The 23,306-nt window shown below is 40.5% G+C and overlaps 1 protein-coding gene and 1 pseudogene across 4 annotated transcripts in view; one reads left to right on the top strand and one right to left on the bottom strand.

Moving 5' to 3' along the window:
* The window catches only part of KCTD1 (potassium channel tetramerization domain containing 1), a 168,580-nt gene that overhangs the window by 89,113 nt on the left and 56,161 nt on the right, over positions 1-23,306 (top strand). The gene's annotated exons all lie outside the window — the stretch shown is intronic.
* On the bottom strand, positions 13,474-13,557 carry LOC141567039 (U4 spliceosomal RNA; annotated as a pseudogene).

Below are 23,306 nucleotides of genomic sequence, written 5' to 3'. Positions count from 1 at the left end.
CCTACTAATTTGGCTCTTGTACTAGGAATCTCTATAAATTAATCTATTTTCCACTTGGCAAGTACTCTCACTGGCAAGATTTTGGCCTCATTAAGTATTAAAACTAGATCAAAATAAAGAAAGTTAAAAGGTATGCGCTCAGTGTTTTGCAACAGTCACATTTGGGAAAGAAATCTGTACTTTTTACTCTTGGATGTTATATTGGAATCAGTACTCAGGTGTATTATTTTAAATTGATATAAACCCACATGTATGTCAGCTCACTATCTACTAAATCTGATCCAGGAAATAGAAGTATTTGCTGCCACAGAGAAAGTGGAACCCATTCATCTAAAACTTAAATCTTTTTGTCACCCTGATTTTAAAATCTGGCTTCCCTAACAAATGTCACCTAAAAGGCTATCTTCTTGTCATTGCAAAAATGGATTTCTAGTAAGAAGAGCCCCTTCATCTAATAGGGCCACTAGTTGTATGTGAGACCAGTTAGGCAGGGCCTCACCTTGGCCTTGCCCAGTCAAAACTCCACTTCAGTTATTTAATAAAAAGCTCAGTTTTGCCCTACGTAGTAGCAGAATAAGGAAATAAAGTTACATTTTATAAACCAAAAAAAAAAAGAAAGTTCAGTTTCAAGTTATCTTTCCGTATGTATCTTAACTGCCATTTCAAAAGGAAAATTGATACAGGAGTTGCTTTGTGGTTACCTATGTTGAAAATTTTAGAACTAAACATATAAACTAAACATATACACTAGTAATCTGTGGGTCTGTCATATGCTCAAACTTTTATTTTTCTAGGGCCTATTTTACTTCTTGTGATTGATCTTTCACTGCATTATACCAATCAGTCTGGATACCTTTGTAAAGACTTCATTGAGGGAATTTAAGTAGGCGATAGGGAAGTGGGGATTAATTGGTCCAAGAATGGATATTGATTGACCTTGATAAACTAAAAAGAAAGAAAATACAACTTCAGGATTTGAAGCATTGTGCCGATAAGCATTTTTTTTTTTTTTTTTCAGTTTTTAATTTAACACTAGTGGTGTTCTAAAGATGCTGAATTCAATTCAACCGCTGTTACTTGAGTCTCTTTGTACCTTGAAAGTGCTGCCAAGAGGAGCAGGATTCCCTGCTAGCCCTCAGTAGGGGTTTGCAGAGGATGGGCAAGTTCATGGACGTCAAGCTGAAGTGCTTCTCTGCTTGATGCATGATCATCACAGTGGAAACAGATGCACTTTTAAAGTTTTAAGCTCTGTAAAGTTTTAGGCTCCGTGGTTTTTCAGATTTACAGAAGTTTCTCTTTGCCTCCTATTCAACTTTGAGAGAGGGTGGGCTCTGAATTGTGTCGAGTTATAACAGAGAATGAGCTTCTATTCTGTATGGTCTAGAAATAAAAGAGTGTTTAAGCCATTTGAGATACTTCACTACAGCAAGGGCTCTGGGCTGAGATTAAACCTGCATATGAGGTTGTATTGTTTCACGCTCATGGCTATAAACAGCAGACCACAGTAATATATCCTTAGTACTATAGGAGGCCTAACCTAATTAGACATGTTTTAGGTTTTCAGTAATTCTCCACATCCTTCTGTTCAACACTTCCTTTACAGTCAGACTTCCTCCTTTCAGGTTGTGTTTTAACAACCTGACAGAGCCTTTTTCTTCTCCCTAAAAAAGGTACATTTATATATGACAGCAAACTTTCATTAGTGACTGATATATTTTTATTCATAGCACATCCTAACTTTGCCCAAGTCTTGGGTAACAGATTTTTCAGAAATAATGGAAGTAGGAGATATCTTACAGTATTGTAAGTCCAGAATGTCTGAGCTTTAATTGGAGTTTTCATCACAGCAGTTTGCAGTGGGAACCCCAGTGGGAACTTCCTTTTTCTGAAAACCCTCTACATTCTAAGATTTGTGACTCCTGTTTAGTGATTTAAACAGTTCAGCTCCTGCTGGCTCGCCAGGCAGTAAGTTTGGTTGTCTTTAATATGTGGGGTACAAAGAAGTCCCAAAGTGTGCTGCAGGAGCAGTGTGAGGATGAAGTGCTCCCATGTTGAGTCCATTTTGTAACTCTGGAAAACTGAGGGAACTTGGGGAGACTTCATTCTCTGCCTCTCACCCCTTCAGCTCCGTTTCCACCCAAAGATAGACATTCAAAAATCATCTTTATAATGCAATCCTTTCCTTGGGAGTAGCTCAACTCTGTCACACCTTTAATTCTTGCTTTTCCCTGATCACCTGGCAGTGAACACTGGAGGATGGGCATTTTGAGCCTTTCTATGAGGAAGGAGGTGAAAATGTGCTTACCTGAACGGGCTGACAGATTTAAGAGAGCATTAGGTGGTAGCCTTCTGGGGAAAAGGAGAGGAATTTGGAAAGGAATGCTGAAGGATGACAGAGATAAATGTCACTTCCTTTGTGAGTAATTCGGTTACCAAATTAGAATGTCAGGACTAGTTTGGCAGATGGTAATCATCAGTTTCTAGTTTTACTCCATGTCCCCCGTCCAGGTTAACCCAGTTTAGCCAGGTGTCCCATCATTTAATCCCCTTCCTTCCTATCTGAACACAAGAAAAAGGAAACTATTATTTATAGCGCCATTATCCACTTGGGCGTTTTTCACCGAAGCATGCCAGGGACCAAGCTAGTAAGTAAACAATATATATTCTAACTTAATAATTAAATTTCTCTGCCTCCCCTTCTGTTTAGATAAAATGCTCATGGGTAATATATTCATACACACACACACACACACACACACACACACACACACACACATTTGATCCATGAGAAAAATCCTCATTTTGTAGTCTGAGAAATAAGTGTTCAGGGTGAGTTTCTTGAGCTTGTGGACTTGTTATGGTTTTTGCCATGTAGCTTTTCAGGAACATAACTCAGAAGTGTGAACTATGTCATCATTCCTAGCTTCCTAGCTGTTCTGAGTCAGTGAGTGGACAGTTGGACCCGATCCAGCCAGGAATGGAGATCCAAGTGAAGGGAGTGTTGGGGCCATGAGGCGCTCATTTCAGTGGGCTGCAGCCTCTAGAGATTAACGTGATTCCCTTCTTGGCAGCGTTTTTGTGTCAACTCTGCCGTCCTCAACTCCGCCGTCCTCTCACTGATTCTGGAGTTATGAAGTGGAGTGTAATCATTAGTAATAGCCAACATGTACCAAGGACTTTAAAGGGGTCCCCGTATTGGCAGCCTCCACCTCACGTGGGAGCTTATCAGAAATGTAGGCTCTCACCAGTGTGTCCGGTTGAATCAGCACCTGCCTGTGACAAGATTCCCAGGCAATCGATATGCACAGAACATCCTGATGAGCCGAGGTCTGTGTTCTCTCACTTAATCCTCTCACAGCCCTTCCAGGAGTTATGGTTATCTCCATTTTCCAAAGGAAGCAGCTAAGGTTAACGGGTTGGTTGATTAACTTGCTTAAAGTCTAGGAACTGGTAAGTAACCGTGTGGGGATTTGAATCCAGGCCTGTCTGATTCCAGAGTCTCTGCTCTTAAATCCGTGGTCTGTTGATTCCCAAATTCTTATCAACTGTTCAAACAAAAGAATCCAGTAAAGAGTAGGTGATATAACATTAGATTCATGTCACTACCTTCGATACTTTCCTAGAGTCATGTAAGAAGAGAGAACTTGTTAAAATACAGGACAAGAAAAAAAGCAGAGAACACAAAAATATATTACCAGCATGTAATGCTTCTGTTTTGCTGTATGTGGTTCTGGCCTTTACTGAGTCTGGAGACTGTATCAGTCTCTTTTGAGAAGCCCTGTCCTGCAGTGGTTAAGAGCAGGCCGGACTTACCGGGCCAGATCTCCGCTTGGCGCTGAACCTCCTGTGCTCCAGTTTCCTCCTCCATCAGATGGGGATGGTGGTGATACTTACTTCGTAGAGTCTGTGGTCCTCAGTGCTAAATGAACTGCTAAATGAAAAGTGCTAAAAACATTTTCTGTCATTTTATTATCTTAGCACAGAATGTTTTACATTTGAGAAACTACCGATCTGATGATAAAGTCCCAGTTTCTGTCTTCACATTTTCTCTTATAAATATCTTATCCAGGTGCTGTGCAAGGCCTCTCTGCTGGTTCTTCTGGGGCGTCCATTGCCTCAACTTAGTAGCCCTTCCTCTGGTCTCCTAGTAGCTAGGAAATCTCCCGAGGCCTCTTGCATCCTGGCTTACCCAGGCCCTCCTCCCTCTCACTGTTACCTCAGAAAGCCCATCTATGTAGATGCTCCATTTACCCCAAAGCCTGGTTTTCTCTCCTCTATTTTTCTTTAAGATTTGCATATGCTGTGGCCCAGGCTGGATTTATGTCCACATCTGCTTCTAGGTTTGTTCTGCAGACCTTTCCCATTTCTCTTTACAGAGCCTTGGAAAATTTCAAGTGCTAAAGGAGGTAGGGGAGCTCTGATGGGCATAATTGCTGCCTAAACTCCAGCGGATTCGTGGAAGTTGACTTAGAATGAAATCAACAGCTTTTCACAAATGATTAGATTTTATCTGGAATATTTTGGGATTAGGAGAGTGGTCATAATACTGGGATTCTTAAAACATTATGAGGGTCATTATAGCAATAACTTTTGTAAGTTCTAATGTAAGTATTCTAGAAGTAGGGCCTGTATTTGGCTAGATCGTATGCTGTGGTATTTGTATTTCCCTGGTGCATACATAATTGGGCTATGATTTTCTAATACTTGACTACCGTCTTGGAGACGGTATAAATCAGTAGAAGTTCCACTTCAAGTTGATGTGTACTAATATGTGTTTTCAAAAGACTGCAGAATCAGTAATTAGTTGGTGTTTTGATGCAACATTACAGACCAGTTAGCCACTTATAATTTGTTTTTAGTTTGACAGGATGTTCCTATAAAATAGAAATGATTGATATGACGATGCAGGATTTATTACCTCTAATTTAGTTTGCCGTTCAAATATTCACAGTACTTAGCCACCATAGTCCTTACAGGATAAGTTCATGGGCTTTTAGAATTTTATGAGTTAATAATTAATAACTAATAATTGTATTAATTTTATTAAGCCAGCGTATCTGGAATGTCATTTTCTATTTTGTGACATTCTTTTTGACAATTACATATAGATAGGTTTTTGACATTCCATGTTGAACAAATATCTCATTGTTTTTTTACTCTAGAAAAAATGACTCAGAATATTTATTTTTCAGTAGTTCGAGGTAGCAGTTTAAAAACATGCTGCTGCAGAAGCACACAGACCTAAATAAAAGTATAACAACAATATTAGAAAATTGATTATGCTGACATCATTTCATTTCCCCTCAACTTGGTGTTTATTAACATGTTAATTTTTTATAATTAGCAGTAGGATATTCATAGTGCTAGTGTTTTCAGGATTATTTTATAAGGGAGGGGAAGTGGTAAAGTTCCAGGTATGTTTCTAAGGGTTTTTGTGTGTGTGTTTTAACTTATGAAGAGAATCACGGAATCATAGATTCTATGCCTGGCATTTAACTACTGTCTCGAATGAGCTATTTTAGAACCACCTCTTGGGATGTGAATGATGATCTAAGAAGTGAAAAGTCAAGGTGAAGGAGAATCCTATACAGAAACACTCTGAACACAGGATTCATTTACAAAACCGTTTATTGAGCTCTTCCTGTGTACCACGGTAGGAATTTGGAGCTAAGGAATAATTTAGAAATAGTTCAGAGGTGACCTAGAGAAATTGCATGGGAATACCTAGGGCATGCCAGAAAGAAGACTGTTGGAGAGGAAGAAGGGGGTCTTATCCTGTTTAATGACAGCTCACAAATAAACCCTGGCGAGTAAACAGTGTGTATACTACCTATGAAATGGGACCAAAGTCGGATGAACCAAACTGAAAGACTAAACATTTAAACTTTAAAAGTGTGTAAGGAGAATGTGAAAACTTGGAAAAAAATAAAGTGTTGCCTTCTCAAAAATTTAAGCCTTTTCTTTGCTCTCACATTGAGACCTCTTGGGAAAGCCTTAGTGCTCTCCAACTGTAGGTGTCCCAGCATGAGGTAGGCTGCCACATCTTCCTACATATCACCCCCTCTAAATGTTCACTGTTGTTAATCTACATAGTGGATGATTGAATATTGTGCAGTAACCCAAAGAAATTCAGAACTGGTATTGTATCACAGTTTACATTTTAATTGTAGCTTTTATGATTATTGAAAGCCTGGCTCCTTTTATACCCTGCATTATTTCTTCCACATCTCTGGTCTGTGGGCCCATTCTGTGAATAATCAATTACTAAGGTACTTGTGAATAACACTTTACAGTTTACAAAGGGCTTTCTTGTATGTGATTTCATGCTAAGGAAACTTTGTAGGGTACTTCCTGGTGTCAGGTACTGGGATAGATAGACGGTGGAGACATACATATAATCCTCACCCTTGGAGACACACTCAGTCTTGTGGGCAGGTAGACAAGCAACCTGAAGAATAAACCCTGACTGTGGGGTAAGTCCTGTGATACTCTGTACACACACAATATGAGCAAGCTGAAGGGGGAAGGATAGTAACTGTGATTATACGCATTCTACAGATAAGAAAAACTGATGAGAAGTTAAGCAATTTCTCAAATTCACTACCGAGGAGCAAAGTTAAAAGTTCCAGTTCCAACTTCAGGTCTAGCCTTCTTATACAGTGATACTTTTTTAACTTTAGTCTATAATTAAAGTTATAAAAGCAGTGTAGTTAGGCATTTAAAAAAAAAAAAGGACATGAGTTTTTGTGCTCTTGGTTTTTCAGGAAAAGAAAAGGGAACATTCTAGATTAGGATGACATAGATGGCCCAGTCTTCCCAATGTCAGCACCTGCTCAAGACATCAGTGGCTGAAAGCTATAGTAATTTGAGGGTCTTTTCTTAATATAAAGCTGAGCTCTGTGGGGAGCCCTTTCTGCAGTGGTGGAGTGCCTGCTGGTTCCTGGTTGGGTCTGACACGCCCTGGGAGCAGGTGGCAGGTCTCTGTGGTTCTGTATCTGCTCCCCGACTGTTTGGCAATTGAAGACTTGCTCCCCAAGGCCTTCAGTCTTTTCCACTTCACTCAGAGCACTTAATTAAAAGAAAAGTGAATACAGTTCTGATGCAGAGTTATGACTAGTAAAAAGAGCCAATAAAAATGACTATAAAATGCCTGACAAATAGAATATGTTTAATAATACTAAGGTGCTTTGTGGGGCAAGGCTTTACCCCTTGGCACAGGATGACAGGGCTTCCTGCAGAGGCTTTTCCTGGATGCAGGCATTACTTGCCTAGCTGGCAAGCAAAGCTGATTCTGTTGTCCTGGGGTTACCTGACTTCTTATTGCAAACACATCCTTGGGAAGTGACAACCACAGATACACAGTTAACACAAGGGATAAAGGACACTGGTGACACAGGAACAAAAAGGAAAATGAGGAAAAGACAGTAGGAACAAAAGGAAAGGGGAGGTAAGGAACTAAGGCACCTCCAGTGTTATGCAAAGTTTGGAGCAAAACATAATCTCTGTCCATTCTAACTAGACTCACCAAAGGATAGACCAAGTTCAAGTTACTTGAATAATGAACCTGAGTGGCCTTAGGCAAGTTACTTAGTTTCTCATCTGTTAAGTGGGGTTAGTGGGAATTACGACTGTTGTGATTAATAAAAGCCCATAGTAAGTGCTCCGTAACTAATAAACTTTAAAAAAAAAAATTCTATTGGTTAAAGATTATTGACAGGCTAGAGGAAAAGTAGAGGGATTATGTACAATTTACAAGTGATCTTCAATATTCTTTTAAAGCTAAGACGGGAGCCCCAAAATTCATAAAAATAAGTGCAAGAATGGAAATATGCAAAGAAACCAGATGGAGAACCCACATCTATGGTAAAAGTAAAATAACAGTAATTGAAAAGCAAATAATGAAAACTACAGTTTGAGAAAGATGCATATTCTAGGTATCCCTGTTTGAACCAGTGTATAACTCACTAAAATATAAAAATAAAATTATATCCTCAAGCTTTTATTCTCTCCTCAGTTATATCATGAAGAGGATAATTTAAATATCCTTTATATAAAATGTTTAAAGGATTAATTTTGGATTAACTTTTAAGTAGGTTTTAAACAGAAAATAGTTGAAATGACTTACACATATCGACAGCATAAGTCTTCAATGGTTAACAAAATTATTCATTTCATTAAAAAATATAAATTTGATTTTTCCTAATTATAAGCAATGAATTTATAGAAATTGATATTTTTATAATTTTCATTAGAATGTTGTGATCCTAGCAAATCATATTATAATTTGTTTGAACAAACAAATACTTAATTGGATAGAACATACAACTAGGATCTTTTAAACTTCTATCATTAAAAGCATTACGTATGACCAGATGATAAATTGCAGGGATTTTTAAAAAAATAAGTTTTAAAAACATTCTCATGGCCAATTTACAACCAGAAAAGATGTCATCCAGATACAATAAAGAGTATGAAACTTTCTGACAGTGGATTGCATGGGACAGTAGTACTCTTTGTGTTAAAGTGCTAATTTGAGGGAGATTATGTCATTCTCTTCACTCTCTTCTTCTTGACAAATAAAATACTTCCTCAACTGACATAAATCATGAAACAATTTGCATTTTGGTCTTAGTTTATACCAACTTGTTTAAAAATAAAGTCAGTAAATATCTGCACCATGAAGTATGACTTCTAATTAGATTGTTAGCTTTCCATGCATTGCTTGGTATGGGCTGTACCTCTCACTTCCGAAGAACTCCGCCTGGTCCAATAGCTAACGTAGATACTGTCTGGGAGGGGGGGAATTCCCCTCTCTTACCCTTCTTGAATTCTTAGGGCTGGACTAGGAATGAAGTAATAAAATGAACACAAAACCAGATTAACGGGAAAAATCAATTTCATATATGCACATGGGAGAATCACAATGTGTTGCTCATATCATAAAATGAGGCTCAAAGCAGGAATCAGACTGGCACCTTTTTAAACTTTTTAGACAAAGAAACAATAAATTTGTAAGAAATTGACAGGACAAAGAAAAGGTAGTGCTCATTAGAAAGGAATCTAAGCAAGGTTTGGGTATCTGTTAGTGGGGAATTTAAACAAAGTAGTAAATTAGAAAAGAGGCACTAAGATCTGCTCACACACTTTTTGGTTTGGAGGTATTTAACAATGAGGGGTGTCTTCCAGGTGCAGGGAGGACACTTTTCATATGGAAGATTTATTTCCTGGATTCGAGGAGCCAAGGGAGGGTCAAGGTACCCTTGTGGCACAGGCTGTTGGTTAAGTAACTTGAATTCGATGTAATCAATATGTCACTGGGGGATATTTTGGGGTGGCCTGTCGTGGGCTGCAACAATATGTAACATGTTCCCGTCAATCCCCAGTGCACATAATTCCATCTAATCCTCATAACACTCTTATAGGCTAGAGAGATTCAGCAGCCAGTCCCAGGACTGTATCCCAGGTCTCTCACGTGTCCGTTCATTCAACCAATATTTATTGAACACCTACTATGTGCTAGTCACCGATGGCCCAGTAAAGAACAAGACAGAAGGTCCCATTTCTCATGGACTTGACATTCAAGGGGAAATGATGGATATTAAAACTAACAAAACTGTCATTAAAGTAGACTGAAATGATGGGATGGCTCCTTCCTCCTCCTGATGTGCCATTTCCTCCCTCAGCTGGGTCCCACGAAGCAGGCCACACACCCCGACTAGCCCTGCTGCCATCATCACAGACAAGGCTCTGCGTGAACCCAGGGCAGATTGAGCCGTGACTGGCCTTCTCCACTCTTCTAGAGAAAGGTGGTCACTTTTGGAAGAGCCACATCAGACTTAGAGTTTCCCTGATTAAAATATTAGTGGAAAGATGGGGAAACTGTATAGAATGGGTGTTAGTATAGTTCCTTTCTTAAAAACTCAGAGTGACCACCTCAACTTGGTAGGTGGGGGGGAGGAACTGGAAGCCCAGAGAGAGACTGAGTAGCAGAATCTGATCCCGAGTTGGGAACTGATCCCGATTCACAGGCTAAATGTGTCTTTTCTGGCAAACAAAGCCCCTTCTCCTCACTTGCAAGGTTTTGTGTAACCTTTACCATGAGATCGCTTCAGTCTTGATTCTAATCTTGGGCATGGTTCTCCCACGCCATCAAATGCTGCATGAGTGGCTAAAGGACTGAGGTCTTTTTTCTCTTGGGTACACACTTCCCCAAACGGCCTTGCCTACTAGGTCTGTCAGAAAACCCATGCTTTTTTCCCCCACCTCCAGTAAAAGAAAGTGGCTAAGGTATTATTGATGGAATCAAAAGAAAATATTAGCACAAGGAGGTACTTGTTTGTGAAATGCTCAGTCTGTATTTGTGATGCTAAAGAATCGCAGGATTAGCATTTGAGAATGAGGGATCAGCTGGCATGCCTGCTGCTGGCTAAATAGTGCTAAACTGTGTCCTAACCTCACTGGGGATTAATCTGGCCAACTCAAACCAATTAGCAAGAAGCCATTCTCAATAAGACAGCTATTACAGGAATATCTGGTCTGGTCACCTTTAGAATCCCTTCCACCCAAAGAACCTATGATTCTATTCTGGCAAAAAGATCTGCAAATCAAATTTTTTACAAATCAAATGTTTGCAAATTAGATCGCAGTGTAGATACACTGAGGGAAATTCTGTTTTAGAGCCTTTGTTTGTCCTTGATATGATATTGGGTCAGACTGTTTAAAGTTAAACGTACCTTGGTATACTTACAGTATCTGTTGCCATTTCTGGTTGGGATTGATATGTTTTAAGGATATTTATGTATATGTGTATACCTATATACTCTATGCTATTTTTGCAGTATTTGACTTAATGTGATATATATAAAGTGATGTGTCTGATTTAATGTATTGCAACTTGTGGTTGAAATTTTCTAATTGATTTAGGGTTATTTTATCTTTTATTTGCTGTATGCAAAGTAGCCCTTTAAAAACGAATGGTTGAATATTTTTAAGAGTGCGAGTTAATATTTTCATGATTTTTATTCATTCTACCTTTCACATAAGGTCCATTCCTGGGACGTCGCCTCTTTTGCTCACTGCTCTGTTCCCAGTGCGTGGCGCAGTGGTTGGCACATTTTGGGTGCTCAAAAGTATTTGTGGAAATAAATACAGATGTTTTATAATAACATCTTAAAGTTAATTTATAATCTTTACCCACCTAGCCTTTGAGCAGAAAGGATCTAATATTTCACCCTCATTTGAAAAAAATGAAAATGAATTCCTTAGTTACGAAGGTTAGAAATAAAAAGTTCCTCCAATAGGACATAAGGAAAAAGAAAACCTTAAATATTTGTTGCACACCTGCTGTGTGCCTGGCATTGCGCTATGCTCTGAAGGGTCAGATGATTTAAGACAGTGCTCCTGAAGATTAAGGCAAGTTCTCTATTGCATATGTTCCAAATTTAATTTGTTCTCTTCTGTTGATTTCTTAGCGACAGCGGGAATCATATACATTCAGATAAATCACCAGCCTCATTAAATGTGGTGATGATAGCAGCGCTCTCCTAGTGGAGGTGTGGGTCTAGTTGGCGAGGTCGTGTTCTCTGTGGATGAGGGAGAGACAAGACTAAGATGGATATGCCCCGAGGTCACCAAACCTGGATTTTAGGTCTGCACCAGCGTTCTTCACTCTCTACCTCCAGCCTAAGTCAGATTTTCTTTCTTTCTCCTTTCACCATAACCAGTATTTCTCTTATGCCTTTCTCTGGCTCAACCTCGAACCCCATAACAACCAAGAGAAACCGTCTTACAAGTTATACATTTGATTTCACAGAATCATCCAATATACAGTATTTGCTCAAATTATAGAGTTGACAGTGCACAACTGAGAATTTCTTAGGGAGGGAACTCCAAATTTAGGGGGTTAGTGTTATAATTTGAGTTTACAGAAAAGAGTTCCTTTGACTTGTCTCTGCCTATCCAGCTGTCTACCTTGGGTTTTTCTGGTTTTTATTTGCCCTCTTCTTGCTCTCCTGTGTTAATTCTATTACTATAGGATATATCATATACAGTATTGAGAAACATCAATGACTGTTGACACTAATGGCATTCTACTTTTATGAGATTCTATCATGGACATGACTCCTTTTTTATTGTTCACAGCTATGGAAAATAGAGTCAGTACTCTCACAGTTATTTAATACTGTTTGGGAACTTAGGTCTGTTCTGGTTTAGTCACAACCTCCTTGGGTTACATTTTCTTTTAAACTTAAAGAACATGGTCTGAGAAGGCAAAGTGCAGTTTGGAAAAGGATATAAACCTACCTTCTGTTTTTCCTTCTAGGTAATTTTTTTTTCAACCGGTCTAACCCTCTTGGTTCTTATTCTCTTTGGGGCTTTACTTTTTTTTTTCATTTCGGGGGGTACAGAGAGAACAGAGAAAGGAAGGCTTCTGATCTGAGAGACATGGTAATAGAGGGAAGTACATCACTAAGGGCCCAGAGACAGAAAAAAGTATGGAATATTCCAGAACAGAAAGGAACTCTGTGGACTTTGTGCATAGAGAGTGGTGGGGAAGTGGTGAGAGAGAAAGCCAAAGGGTTTAGCAAGGGCCCTGTGGTGTCGCGACCGTATTAAAGGTTTCAGACCTAATCTTGTGGTCTGGGCAGTTATGGAAGACTTTTAGCAGATGAGGACAGAATTCCACTTGCTTTTGTGTTTTCTTTTCTTTTTTTTTAAACAAGTTCTCTTCAGTTGAGACGTGGGCCAAGGATTGCAAAGGAATCCTAGAGCAAGGGTGGAAGTTGTAGTATGTAAGGACTAAGATGGTCGCGGTGGGGATGGGAGGAGTAAATGGTTGTGAGATATACAGGACTTGGATACTGACGTAGGGGGGATGGAAGGTGTTCTGTCAGTGGAAAAGACGAAAGAGGTGCTGTTTGAAATGAGCCACGGCTAGAGGAGCACCGGAGCATACGGTGAGTTCTGCTTTGGAGATGTTGAATTTTTAACCAGTTTATAGATTATCATTGAAGCTCCTTGGGGTGGATTGTTTTGCTTGAAAGAAATTTTAATGGGAGAATAGAAGAAGACCCCCAAGAAAGTTGAATATTCAGAGGCAGGGCAGAGGAGTTGCTGGCATAGAGCCACAACAGGGGCCAGAAGAGAAGGAGGGGACTCATGGGGTACAGTGTACCAGGAGCCAAGGGAGTGGTTGGTTTTGTTAATGCAGCTGACACTTCAAGTAAGATGAGGCCTCAGTGTATGTCCTCTGGCTTCTCTCCAGGGAAGCTTTTAGTCGTCTTCGCAGAGCAGTTTCATGGGGTGATGACGTGCAGGGGGCAGAAGCCACACTGTAGTGAGTTGAGGGAACAATGAGAGGTGAGGAAACAAGAGCCAGCAGAAAGGGAGGGGGCTTCTTTCAGGTTTGACAGTAAGAGGGAGCAGGAGAGCAGGAGCCAGCTGGAGGTAGGTGGGGGCTGGAGAAGCGTTTGTGGGGGATTTTGTATTTTTTTCAATTAGCAATAATCTCGCCTCGGATAAACCTCATTGGCTGCGATACTGCCACTGCGCAAAGCTTATATTTTTTTAAGGTGGGAGAGACCCGGACATGTTTGCATGCCAGTGGGGAGGAGAGAGACAATAGAGAATAGGGACAGGTGGTGGCAGGATCTGCATGACAGGTGAGTGACTGGCTTTGGGTGTTTTATGTACTTGTATAAAACCACTGAAGGAAAAGAGACTCAGGTTAGACCCAGACAGCACTGCAGCCTCAGCTCCCTGGGGGGTCTTCAGAGTCCCCTCTAACTTCCACTGGACATGCTCCCTGGGGAGTCTGAATTCATGGTCCTAAGAGACTCTTGCTTCCCATTTAAAGGGCTGTCTTCATTCAAGTCCTCCCCATTTAAGGAGGAGAACACAACATCCTTTCTTTGTATTTGAGTGGAGTCAGTGACAAAGCAAGGAGCAAATTCAACATAGGGGCCCATTGAAAGAAAAGCTAGAAACACTGTCTGAAAATGTTTCTCCGACCAGGGAGAGAAGAGCGAGTTGAATTTTGTGCAATGAATGTGCTGTGTCTTGCGTTTCTTGGAATTCCGACAGGCTCTTGTTAGCATCACTTTAATTGATTTTAAGTATCTTGCAAGTTTGCAGAGACTTCAGTCTGAGTTGGGCTTGAGTAAAGTAGGTGCTCAGAAGGGAAAAAGATAGGCTTTTATTTGTTGGCTTTTTCTGGGGAAAAAAATTACTGTCACTTGGCAACAACTGTGATTTTTAAAATTCACTTTTTTCTTGATTAATAAACTTTTTCTTTTTTTAGAGCAGTTTCAGGTTCACAGTAAAATGGAGCAGAAAATTCAGAGAGTGCCCATATATACATCCTGTCCCCAAACAGGTTCATCCTCCCCTACTAGCAACATACCCACAACAGAGAGGTGGTACATTGTTATAATGAATGAACCTACATTGCTCCCTCCTTAGCACCCAAACTCCATAGTTTACGTTGGGGTTCATTCTTGGTGTAGCGCATGCTATGGATTTTGACAAATGTACAATGACCTGTGTCTACCACTGTATTAATAGTATTACACAGAGTTGTTTCCCTGACCCAGAAGTCCTCTGTTGTCCCCCTAGTCATCTCGCCCTTCCCTCTATTTGTTTGCAGTAATCCTCTTCCATGTAAACATAAAAAGTTGTTTTTCAGTCTCTCCTTTCTAAAGATATCCATAGAAGCTTAATAAGAGCTTTGTTTTGGTTTGAGTACTTTTGTACAGAAAAGAAAAGGCAGTCAGTCACTGACCTGGAATTATGACTTTAAAGCCAATGACATCTAATTCCAGCGTTACTCTTCTCTCTGTAAGTATTCCCCGCCCCCTCCCCCCTTTGTAACTTCTCTGTAGTGAACATTTCACCGGAAGCTTTTTTTCCCTACCTCTTTGGATGATGGAGGAGAGGGCAGAGAGCCTCCCTTGACCTTGGCGTCCAACTGAAGATGTGTTCTGGGACGCTCCTATGTATTGCAGAGTCGATTTCTGTTCCTAAAAGGCCAAGGAAGAGAAGCTGTGGCTTCTCAAAGGTACTGACCAATATTCCTGCCAGAGACCTTAAAACAGACAGAGAAAGGTAGTTTGGCGATTAAGGGGTTAAAGCACTAGGTTCAGGGCTCTGCTTTTTACTCATTGCTACTCTGTACAGAAACTATGTTGCTTTAAAGCCAGGGAAACTGGTAACTATAAATTGTGCTCTTTAAAAGTTGTTGGGAAATGTGCAGGGTGAATTGGACCAAAATACCAGTTCTTTAGGGAAGGGCCCCTGGCGTGAACCTTCTTTAGCTACATAGTGTTCTCAGGACCAGACTTTTCCCAGCTCTCCTCTGTCTCCAGCATCCCTCTGGAGGCCTTGGAGGAGCAGGAGTAACACAGGAATTGCTCCTCCGACGTCACTGTGCACCACTGTGCTGACTTGTGCTCTTTCCCGCGTTGCCCGTATTCATATATACCTAGTACTTTCTATTCACTATTTTTGACTCATCCCCAGAGATAGTAGCCAGGGGAAATGACACGTTTGATGCACAGTTATATTTTCTAATACTTACTAAAACACGCTCATTATAACTATTTAGAAATAAGAAAATAGTCATCAGTGGAGTCCCTGAAATAATCCTGCACCTCCGCTGTTTGGGCATGCCTATCCAGACCACAGCCTTGTAGAGCTAGAAGGAACCCCCAGATGTCCTGAAGGTCATGGATTGAGGCCCAGAGGTTCATTGTGCATGCAAGAGGTGGTCTCCAGGCTCCGGGTGCTGAAAATGTCAGCGAAGGGCTGCTTCCTTGCTGGTCTCTTCTCTCATTCAACTAACTCACAATTTTGTGCATCCTTGGATTTTTGTTTTCCACCCAGAGGAAAATGCTGTGAAGGACTGGCCTCCTGCCTCCAGGACTGTAAGCCCCTGGCCTGGAGGATGGGGTGTTAGAGATAGCTAAATAATTTCCACATTTCTCAACTACTCTTCAGTAAACACCTAACACAAATGCTGTGTAGGCTCTGGAAATGGCAGTGATCTACCAGACTGACTTCGGGCCCTGCCCTCTCAGAGCTTGTATTCTAGGAGATGAAAGATGGAAAAAAAGGAGAACTAGGTAACAGCGAGAAAATATAACATAGTAGTAGTAAATGTTCTATAGAAAATGAAAACAAGGGGACATGACAGGTGGTTATGGGCGAGTCGGGCTGCTTAGATGCAGCATTCCGGAAAGAAATCTCAGAAACATGAAGGGGTCTACCCTCGGAAGAACATTCCAGGCAGAAGAGACAGCTTGTGCAAAAGTTTTAGAAAGTCTTTGGGAAATACCAAGTTAGTTCAATCTACCCTGTTTCCCCGAAAATATTACCTAGCTGGAAAATAAGCCCTAGCATGATTTTTTCAGGATGGCATCCCCTGAACATAAGCCATAATACGTCTTTGGAGCAAACCTTAATATAAGACCCGGTATTATTTTCGGGGAAACACGGTAACTCTGGGGCACAAAGAAGGGAATGAGGTGGAATAGTCATTTGGATATCACTGGGAGTGATGAGTTATGAACACTGGCTTACACAGACCTTATCACAGAATTCAGCCCTGGAAATAAGCAGATTGCAGAGCGCACTGGAGCACATGGGTCGTTGTGTTTTGTTGTGAGGCCTGAAGCAGGTTACTTACCCTAAGTACGTTTGATTTACGAGGTAGCCATACTGGCAGCCCCGCCTCACAAGGGGGGTTAGGGGGGTGGGGGGGTGTCTGTACCACCCTGAGCATCATGCCTCGCACACTGCAACACAGTCTGAAGATTAGCTCGCGGTCTCTTCCTTTTAACCCGTAAGGCCTTCTGGAAAGTCCTTACTGGTAGGAAGAGAGTTGCATGTGAGAAATAAGCCAAGATGATAGAAACTGGTTTTGGGGTAATTCTGTTCTTTGCTGGACTCATCAAAGGAAGGCTGGGATGGGATGGGCCTTTTGAGAGATTGGAGAGATTTTTTTTAGGGAAATGAGCTCTTGATATTTAGCATCCTTTCCAGAGGACCTTTTGGGTGGAGTTCATCCAGGCGGTACATACAAACGTGAGATCAAGGCATTTTGTTAGAGGACAAATAAAAGTTGTGGCTCTAACAAATAACTCCAGAAGGGCATATGTAGTTTTGTACCTTTAGATTTTTTTTAGTATAAAATGTTTTGTGATTTAATACAGTATGTGCTAAAATTTAACATAAAGAATCTTACATCCTACTTCTGACCCCCACTTCTCCATTTTCCTCCCTAATTTTTGAAAGGTAGAGCTTTCTTAAAAGCGTGGGTGTATGGTAGCTGCTCAAAGGTTTGGAAAGAATAGGACAATATAGAAAGAAGATGGACTCATGTCATGGTGATATTGATTCCTGAGCATGAGTGAATTTGGGGCCTCACATAAATAATACAAATCATTGCCAAGGGAAAAATAAAAATCATGTAGTTAATTCTATCTGCAGAGACACAGTGTTTTGGAAATACAATGGGACCTAGAACATTCTCGTTATTTATACTCTACGGGAATCTTTTGGTGTCTTTCTTCCTCCCTTACCAAAGTCTAAAATTGATAAGGGAAGCCTGTGAGCGCCTTCATCTTGGCACTCCCAGCAGGCAAATGTGGTCCATGGGTAAGGGTTGACATGGTCCTGGGAGCTGTCCCCAGCGACAAGCAGGCCCCCCTGCTGGACAGCAGGTAGTTTGCACAGGTGAGGTCCAGCATCCTAATCCAGTTGTTGGGTGAGTGCCTCACCTCAAGGCAGGCTCCTAGACATACCGTCCTGAACAGGGCAGTGGCAGGATGCCCAAGGGAGGCAGGGGGCCTCAGGGATTTGCATTAGAAGCCACAGGGGTAACAGTTGAGAAGCCCTTGAGTTAACACCTGCCTACCCTACACCCTGTGTCTACTGCCACTCCTGAAGCCCTCAGATTCTGTTTGGTCAGGGTGTTCCTGCACTGTGGATTCTAGTCTGTTCTCTGCTTGGAGCCACACTGGTCTCAGCCTGGTTTTCTAGTGAGGGTGCTCAGACCACGGAGCCTGACAGTGGTTCTGAATGGCTCCAGCCAGAGTTCAGTCACTTAAATCTTAATCCTTATTCCACAAATTGCATTTTCCAATATGTTAGAAGCTTTTCTTAAACGAACAAAGAAGAGTCAGCAATATGCATATGTTAAGGGCAGCTCCCCATCACTGTTTTTCCAATCTCAAAAACTATGTAAAATAGTACGATTTTCACAAACTACACAAGGCTTTTCAGATTTAATACCCTTTCATGTATATTACCTATTTTTTTCTTACAACGACCTTTTGAGATAGTAAACATTGATCCACATCTTATAGATGCAAACACTGGATCTTACAATAGCCAAACCCCATGGCAAGTTCAAATAGAAAGTAAGTCACTGTGCGCAGTTGACTTTCCCCAAAGTAAGTGAGGGGAAACACGGGTCCTGCAGTAATAGGCATCTATAAACACAGGGTTTCTGGGTCTGGTAAGTTTGGGGAACAATGCCATCATCCTGGGAACTCTGTGTAAAGAAACCTGTTTAACTCAGTGTTTTCCAAATTTATTTGATCACTAACTTGCCACCTTCCCCTTCCTCCTGCCCCCCCCCCCCCTGCCCCCGGTAATATCTAGCAGTGCTATGTCTCATAACATTTTGGGAAACACAACTCTACAACATCACCAGGAAAAAATGTAATTTTTTAGTAACTTTAAAAAATAAAGCATCTCTGTAAAAGTTTGTTGGCACTACTCAAAATAATTTTAGCTCTAATAATTTTAGCTCTAATAATTTAGAAACTGCAGTAGTTACCCACATGGCTGTCAGCCAGCAGTATTGTTTTCAGATTTGTGGAGCAGTGTACGGGCCCCCCGAGAGAGGCTTGAAATCTACTGTAGGGCTCGGCCACTTACTGGCTTTGTGTCTTGGCCAAATTACTTAGCCTCTGTCAATCTCAGCCTCTCTATTGGAAAATGGAGTTATATTCATTCTTACTTTATAGTTATTGCAGAGATTAAATGAGTTGACTCAAAGCACTGGGCACAGTGCCTGGAGCATAGTAAGTGCTCAGAAAACACTAAGTGTTATTCATGAGCTCCATGCAGATTTGCTGTTCAGTAGAGTGTGGTAGATTCTTGTCTTGGGGATAGAGGCCATCTAGATGTGATTACACTTGAGAAAATTACAGTTAGCTAAAGCGTCCAAACCTCATGTAACTAGAAACAAAATGTACCCTGTTGTATTAGTTCCCCAGGGTTGCCATAACAACATACCACAGACTACGTGTAAGTGGCTTAAACAACAGAAATTTATTGTTTCTCAGCTCTGGAGGCCAGAAGTCAAGGTGTTGGTTCCTTCTGAGAGCTGTGAGGGAGAGTCTCTTCCAGACCTTGCTTCTAGCTTCCGGTGATTTGCTGGCAATCTTTGGTGTTCCTTGGCTTGTAGTCACATTGCGCTGCTCTCTGCCTTGCCCTTCATGTGGCGTTCTCTCTGTGTGCTGCTCTGCTCTGTGTCCAAGTTTCCCTTTTTGAGAAGGGCACCAGTTGTATTGGAATAGGGCCCACCCTACTCAGTGTGACCATCTTACCTGATCACATCTGCAAGGTCCCTATTTCCAAGTAAGGTCACATTTTGAGGTACTGAAGGTTAGAACTTTAGCATATGAATATTTGGGGGGGACACAATTCTACCCACAACAGCAGTATAGTACGTCAATCCCCATAAGAACATGAGAGAAAAGAGATTTGATTAAACATCCAATTGTGAAATTTTGTGCTTGCTTTATTTTTCTTAGAATTATTTGTTTTCAGTTTTTCAATCACCTTTATACAGCAAAATGCATCCATTTTAAGTGTACAGTTCAGTGAGTTTTAACAAATGTATAGACGTATGTAAGCATCACTCCAATCAAAATACTATAGATCATTTCTATCATTTTAAAAGTTCTCTCCTGTTCCTCCCCATGACAACCCCTCCTCCCATGACAATCACTGGTCTTCTTCCTGCCTCTGTAGTTAGTTGTAGTTGTACATTTTCTAGCATTTCGTATAAATGAAATTATACAGTATATCTAGAGAGGGTGCCAAAAAAAATGTGTACACAATTTAATAAAGGAAAAAACGGTATTAAAATTGTAATACTCAATATATACCGATAACAAAAGATGAATACCAGTCACATTTGACTTCTGTGATTACAAGAGGTGCTCAAAGTGGTTACCATCAGCATAAACTGTTCCAACACCACAGCAGAAGAAGCAGGACTTGCTGTGCGAGGCCTCCCGGATCTTCCCTTGTGCACATCACACACAGCACCATGGGTCTCAAATTTATCACGAATGCGTGCAATTGTTAGGTGTGTTGGAGGTTCTGTTGCACACTCACGCCTCCATTGTCGTCGTACCTCTACAACGTTCTCGTATTTCAAATACCACTTCAAAATGGTCTTGCGCTCCTCCAACGACAACCATGCTTTCACCATTTTCTTTGACTGTCCTGCCTGTCGCATAGTGATGCTATCGTGTTTCCCCGAAAATAAGACCTAGCCGAACAATCAGCTCTAATGCGTCTTTTGGAGCAAAAATTAATATAAGAGATATATAATATAATTAATATAATTAATATAATATCCCGGGTCTTATATTAATTTTTGCTCCAAAAGATGCATTAGAACTGATTTTCCATCTACGTCTTATTTTGGGGGAAACAGGGTAGCATTCATTTGATTAACACCATCTTTTGAGCGAATGTCGTACTACACATTGCTACCATAAGTCAATTCAACTTCAAAAAGTAACACATAGATAACGTCTCTTAAAATGTATATACATATTTTTGCCTTCCCCACTCCTCGCCACCCCCGTATATTCTGTGCTGGCTTTCTTTTTTGCTTGTGTCTGCTTTTAAAGTAAACCATTAATCCACAGAAATCTAGTATAGAAGTTTTAGTAACTATAAACCCAGCCCTTAGAATTCTGTAGCTAGATGGGAGCATAGGTTTGACAGATCTTTTATAAAAACATTTATCATTTCCTTACTGTGCCTGTGGTCCTATATTAGACACCTCATACGCTCGTTAAATCCTCAGATCAGCCTTGTGAAATATTATTTTCCCCATTTTTAAAAAGAACAGTTTATTGGGGCTATTTTTTTTTTTTTTTGTCTTTGATTACTGCTACCTGGAAAATGGGTTTAATTGAGGAAAGTTGAACGTTTGCCAAGATTAGAGCCTCATAATATTGGAATATGCCTGTAATGGTATTTTTAGTGAAGTGTCACCAGGTTATTGTAAAGGTTCAATGAGATCATGCAAGTCAGGTGTTCAGCATGGTGCTTAGCAAGGGTCCCCAAAATGCCACTTGTCATTACTGTTACTGGTGGACTCAGAGGCTGTCACCACTGGAACCCCTCTGTGACCATCCAGATAGGAGCTCTTCACCCGCCATCGCCCTGGACAGTCTGCCCTCCTCTAGGAGGGGTGGGTCTGGCAGGGGAGGGTGGGCCTGTCCACCTCCTTAACCCCCTCCCCCAGCAGCACTGCCTTTTTATGCTTTTCATCTACGACTAAATTGTAAGCTTTCCCTGAAAAGAAGATTCCACATGAACAAACGTGGGCATTCCTGAGAGCAGTTATGCCTCATTTTATGGCAGGTTAAGGTTTAGTGACTTCGGACAGCCAGTGTGTCCAGGAGCACTGGAACCCAGCTCTCCAAACTTCCAGCCTTTAGGAAATTGACACAGGAGATGCCAGCCCAACATAGAGATGCTTTCATGTCATCCAGTTCAAAGCGGGGACTGTCTCACCTATCTCAATATTTCCAGTGCCAGCCAGGCTGGAGTAAACATTGATAGGAATAAATTGAAAGTTAATCATTTTATAGTTTCTTATTTGGAACATATTAAACATTTTAAAGCTAAGATATGGAATTGTCTAGCACCATCTTTTGTTTTAGCAGTTATTTTAGTTTTGGGGGTTTTTAGTTCCAATTGCCGTATTTTCCTCATTCTTTATCCTTCCTTCATATCACTTTTGAAACGTGTGAATGAAGGTCAATTAGTATGTGCTGACATCCACCTCAAACTAAATCTTCATATTATCTTCATATAAATCTTGAAGAGGTAGTAATTTCAGCTTAAGTAGCAATTAAAAAGCAGGAATTATATTTAATAACTTCCATGGGGGTACCTGAGGTCTTCTGTTGTGGAGTCCTAACAAATACTATTCGTCATCAATAATTTAGGGTGGGATATCATCTGACTTCCTTTACTTACAAAGTTACACAGGATTTCAGGTCTCTCTGGAGAGATGGCAGAGAGAAAATGGCTGGGCACACTCATGCATTGAAGCCATGCTTCTCAGCTGTGGGCCCTGCACAGGCTCCCGAGTCTCCCTGAGCCTCAGTTTCCCTTTTTTGGGAAACAGTCAAGAACCAGCTCTTTTCCAGTCCTGAGTTCATTTGCTATTCATTGTCAAAATATTAATATGCAAATTCTGTTTTAGAGCTGCTAACTCAAGTATGATCCTGTGTTACGGGATTAACATTAATTTAGTTAAGCGTATTGTCAGATTTGACATTGAGGACATATTCATGCTAATTAGAACAGGTATAGTGAATAGGCTCCTGCTGGAGCTGTCTCATTAAGACTGAATTGAATTGATTTTGATGCTTTCTTACAGATTCTTAAATTAAGAGTAAGAAATGGCAATTGGCTTCGAATATTAGACTTTTACCTAGAACAGCTACCGTCCTTCTCCACAATTATTTTTACATTTCAAGTATGCTAATTCCTTACCTCTTCCTATCTCCTTCTTTATTACCATTCAACTAAATTATATTAATGCAACCAAAGATAGCTTTAGAGAGAGAAGAGGTAATCACTGAATAATTTGTTTAACATTTTAATTTCCTTATCCCAACTACATGAAACAGTATATCAAGTACGTTATTAGCAGATAAAATAATTCCAGTGATGGAATTTCCTTTGAGTCTTAGTTTGTATAAATGGTTGAGTGAATATTAATACTCAGATCACCTTCTCCAAATGGTGATAAACAAGCCGGAAAGTTAAGTGCCATTATTATTAACTTCGTTTGCTTACCTTTTAGTTTAGGATTTCCATTAGAAAACCAGCTGATTTTCAAATGTAAAGATACAGATTTTTGTTGTTTCAATAAAACGCTTTTCCATAAAATACGGGACTGACTTAGAAAAAGTAGTTAATATTTCAACATCACTTGTGTGCCAGAGTCTCATCTTGTGCATATTTGTCGTACAGAAGAA

The sequence above is a fragment of the Rhinolophus sinicus genome, chromosome 4 (assembly GCF_057876585.1).
Source record: "Rhinolophus sinicus isolate RSI-liver-muscle chromosome 4, RSI-T2T, whole genome shotgun sequence".
Taxonomy (NCBI): Eukaryota; Metazoa; Chordata; class Mammalia; order Chiroptera; family Rhinolophidae; genus Rhinolophus; species Rhinolophus sinicus.
This window is presented reverse-complemented; position numbering and strand designations above follow the sequence as displayed.